This window comes from Bison bison, unplaced genomic scaffold (genome assembly GCF_000754665.1).
Source record: "Bison bison bison isolate TAMUID 2011002044 unplaced genomic scaffold, Bison_UMD1.0 scf7180017864236, whole genome shotgun sequence".
NCBI lineage: Eukaryota > Metazoa > Chordata > Mammalia > Artiodactyla > Bovidae > Bison > Bison bison.
Genome location: NW_011494808.1, coordinates 2,299,774 through 2,304,535, shown reverse-complemented (window position 1 = coordinate 2,304,535; position 4,762 = coordinate 2,299,774).

Below are 4,762 nucleotides of genomic sequence, written 5' to 3'. Positions count from 1 at the left end.
ACATATGTACCACCTCTCTTTTTTAATCCATTCTTCTGTTGAAGGACTTCCTCATTGCCTTTTAATCAGACACTCATGGGGTATCTCTTGAGCTGTTGTCTTACTGAATCTTTAGCCTGTGTATTGTTCTATGTATTTTCCATATAGCTATATCTTTCCCCTCTACTAGTTTGCAATCTTCCCAAGGTCAGGAACCACGGAAGATGCTTATCTGTGTCTTCTGTTGGGTTCTCAGATCGCACACAGCGATTCAGCAGTTCATACTTCAGAGTGGAAGAGGGAATGAATGAGAGAAGCAGACCTGTTAGTACCACTAAGTCCTGTATGGATAATTTTTCTCTGCTACTCTCATCCTAGAAACACTCACAGAACTCCAGGTTGATGTGGATATTGACAAATGATTTTCTTTTGGAAATGCTGATTTGGCCTCTAGGTGTCTGATCTCAGAAGTCCTGGAAATGTGTCTCTGATGGCCAAGAACTAGCTCCGTGATTACAGACATGATAACACCTGTTTTAGTGATAAATGATTCACTGCCCATTTCTCTTTCTTTTTCTTATACTTAACATTTATTTAGGGGTTCAAGGTGCAGGGGGGTCACTAAGAAAGGCCATGTTGAAAAGTAACTAGGGAATGGCTATCAAGGGTGATTTTAGAGTAGAAATGAGGTCTTCATGAAGTTATAACATTTTGGAGATGGCAAGAGAATGAAAACATCTATAACATTTTATTTCTTTAAAAAAGATATGAAGTCAAGGTTTCAGAGGACTGTCTAGTCAGCCTTCATCATTATCCAGATGAGAAATGTCCAAGTGAGAGACAGATCTCAGAATTCACCCATGGTGGGTGGGGCTTTCTGCAGATGAAGTCGGATAGAGAGAAATGTAGATTGGCCTGATGACTTATAGCTTATTTCCTCACCTTTTTATTTAAATAATCATAAAAAGACTGATATAAATACTGTGTGAAAAGATATTTGAAAGAGAAGCCAGCCAGAATTCACAAGAGGATTAAATAGAGAGATAATGGTCTCTATTTAATTATTAAGAGTACTATGATGAGCCCTATGTGACATATTCTGTGTAGCATCTGCCCTGTTGCCTTGGTAGTAAAGAGAAAATAGCACCGGGAAGGAGCAGGCAGTTGCCAAGGTGCTTTTCAGTGGTAACCGCTAAGAACCCTGTTGAAAGGAGCTTAAGAGCATCTTAAAGGACAGAGCCTGCCTTCCTGTTATCAAGTTGTGTAAAACAGCAACCTTCAGGGGCTGGTCGGAGGGCTGGGTGGTAGTTTAATTGGGTTTGATTGCCTTGAAATGTTTTGGCTCCAGGAAGAGAGAGAGGAAACCCTTTTGGTCAGCATTTGGCTGTCGGGGCCTGAATGGAAGGGGTGAGAATCCCCTGCGGGTTCCACCGCAGAGGATCCCCAAAGGCTGCACTGCCTTGGGCTGAGCACGCAGGGCAGCCGGGGAGGCTTAGCACTTGCTGCCTGGACCTCCCTTCGCCTGGTTTGGAAGGGGGTGTCCCTGAAGTCACAGTGATGATTCCAGAGAACTCAACTGGGGAGCCTGGGATTAAAGTCAACCTTATTGTTTCAAGTCTGTGCATTTCCCCAACCCTCTGGGAAGGACAGTTTCAATCACCTCTTATTAAACCTTTAATATAATGAAACGGACTCATAGACACGAAGAACAAGATAGTGGTTAGCAGTGCAGGTAGGGGCTTATGAGATACAAACTCTATGTATAAAATAAATACATGGATATATTGTACAGCACAGGGAAATAGAGCCAATATTTCACAATGACTCTAAATGGACAATAATCTATGAAAATCTTGACTCACTGTGCTGTATATCTGAAACTAATATAATAACTCCACTATACTCAATGAAAAAATAAAACCAAAAAACTTTGGGGGCCTGGGTTCATAGAAACAGTGGTCTAACATTTCTGCCTTGAACGTGTCTTGGAGCAGTAGCTAGGGTCTTTTCTGATTACAGAGAATGGCCACATTCATAGACAGGTCCTAGTTGCACTCAGATTTCCAGGATTGAACAATTCTTTCTGGAAAATTCTGAATTTCGTGTTTCTCACAAACCCTAAACACACCTTAGGCTCATTGAATCAAGCAAGACTCAGAGCAACTGCCTTCACTGTGCTCCACATACCACCCAGAGCTTCGGTGACTTTGGGTAAATTACTTAATGTCTTCATGCCTTAGCTTTGTCTTCTGTACAATGGGGACAATGATGGAAGCTACCTCATAGAGTGGTTGTTGAGGATAAAAGGTGTTAAGACAGGTAAAATGCTTGGAATAGTGCCTGGCTTGTAAATTCCAGCTATCATTACTTTTGAATCATTTCTTTCTCCTGCCTTTTCATTTGTATCAAATTGTCATGACAGTGAAGTGTCATGGCCATGGAGCATGGAAGGGGTCACCCAGCATCACCTTCCCAAGCCCCAGTTCCTAGTGGATGTCTCTGCCAAGCGGGGAAAGCCTTGCTACCCAGGCTGGACAAACTCGGGGTGCACAGGCCACTCTGGAATCCTTCAGGCAAGTCTCCACGTAGCTGGCAATGGGCCACCCCCTCCTGGCTCTGTCTCTTTAGGGAGAACTGTTCAAATAAAGCCCAGCCATGCAGGGCTGTCAGAGCTGACACTTGACCATCCTTCAGAAACTCTGGTACGACGGCTTTCATTACTGATAGACAAGCCCCTTGCGCTACTTGAAAGAAAACAAGGGTTTCTGTGTTGGCATGTGCACCTGTGAAGTGAGTGTGGTTGTGCAGTTTCTCCAGTGTGTCCACCGCTCCTTCTCACGCCCCCAGGCTGCAGGGCAGCTTCCTGACATGTGAGGAAGCACTGGGTGTAGTTTAGTCAACGGGGCCATCCGACAGCACACGTGTTTTCAGAAACGTGTGCCATTCCCGCCCCAGGTCTGGGCTCTGCACTCAGCAGTCAGGCAACATGATCTGAATGTTCTCCACCTCACACCGTGGAGAAAGTGAAGTGTGATGTTCTGACGTGGGCCAGTGCACTTGCCGATGGGGGGATGCTCTTGGAACGACACTGATGCCTCTCACGACACCTCACGCCCCCTCCCAGCCTCCACAGGGCGATGTGAACTGCTGCAGACCTGAGGAGGTGGAGTTGCTCTGTGGGGCCCGGACTGGCAATTTAGAGCTGATGGAGATTGTGGGGGAAGGGCTGGGAGCCACGGGCTGGGGTGGGGACCCTTATCTGCAATGCAGCCCACCTAGGACCGTAACCTCCCCACCCAGAAAACCACAGTGGTCCCAAGGCTGTATCCACAGGCACCGTCGTGGCTTACGGGGAAATGAACAATTGGGTCAAAGAGCCCTGGACATCTGGTTATTTTTTCACTGATGTGACATTTACAAACCTGAACTGATCAATTCAGATTCCAATTTGGCTAACGTTCCTGGAGCCTCTGGTGTGTGGGTAGAATCATGCTAACATTCACGTCTTGTTTTGATCCGGCCTGGCCAAAGCTCCCGTTTGGTTGAGACACGTGCTGAGAGCTGCTTCCATGCTGGGCACAGGGGTTCTGAGATGCACAGGAGAAGATGCCTCATTGCTTCTCTACCGCCCTGCCCGGTGGCCCCAGGGCTGCTCAGCAGAAGCACTCGCTTGTTCTCAAGGCAGTTCATCCTTTAGGAGTTCCAGGTCTATGTCTTACCCAAAAAGAGAAATGGATACTGACGCTGAAACTTGTTATTGAACATCAAACATTCTGTTCTCTTCATCTGGCTATTTGATGAGAAACTGATGTTGGCTTCTTACTATTGGGGAAATAATCTTGTCCCCTGCAGACTCGCCCCTCGAGCCCCCTCCCCACCTTCTCTCCAGCACAGGGCAGGATTTCCAGAGTGGGGACTGGGCACAGAGATCCCTTCAGGGGTCAGGGTTTTTTTTTTTTTTTTTGCTTCCTCCTGTTGGCAAGCTTGGCTGTGGGCTCGCAGGGCTAAGGGGCAGGGGGAGAGGGGGTTTCCAGTTCTGATCTGAAAACCAGAAGAGAGAGAGATGACTGATACATATAAAGGCAGGTTGATTTTTCACACTGAGCGGGGGTATATTCTTAAAATCTCAATACTGAAACACACACCCAGCAGGCAACTCAAGGCTTCATGGTGAGGGGGCAGCTTCCACAAGGTCAAGTCCCAGAGGGGCCTGTGATGGACAGTCGGCCTCCAGTTCCAGCATGGAGGGGAACCCCTGTGTGTAGGCAAAGGGAAAATCCTAGGTCAGCTGTGCCCTCCCTGCCTCCCCGCTGCAAGCTCGGCTTTAAGGCTGGCCCTCCCTGGAATCCATGTAGCACCTTCTCGTAGGTTTAAAAATAGACTCCAGGCCTGCCAACCCTCTTAAAAGGAACATGATGAGCAGAGTGCCAGCATCGTGGGACCTGACACCCGGCTCCCATCAGCTCCCTAAATAGACCCCGGACTCCGGGTCCTGCGGCCACTGAACTGACTGCCGGGAACTCCCCACGCAAAGTTCAACAGGAAAGCAAGCCAGGCTCTCTTTCCCTCGCCTCTCTCGCTTTCCTCACTTCTGCAGGTCTGAATTTCTCGGTCCACTGGATTTCTTGGTTCATTCAACATGACAGCTGTACCATCTGTTCTGTGAAGTCCCTCCCTAATTAACCGGGGAGGGGGCCGGGGTGGGAGGGTGCAATGCTGTCCACAAGAGGGAAGACATTTCCCCCCACAGCAGCAGCAACACTCTAGACGGTTCGCAGAGTCC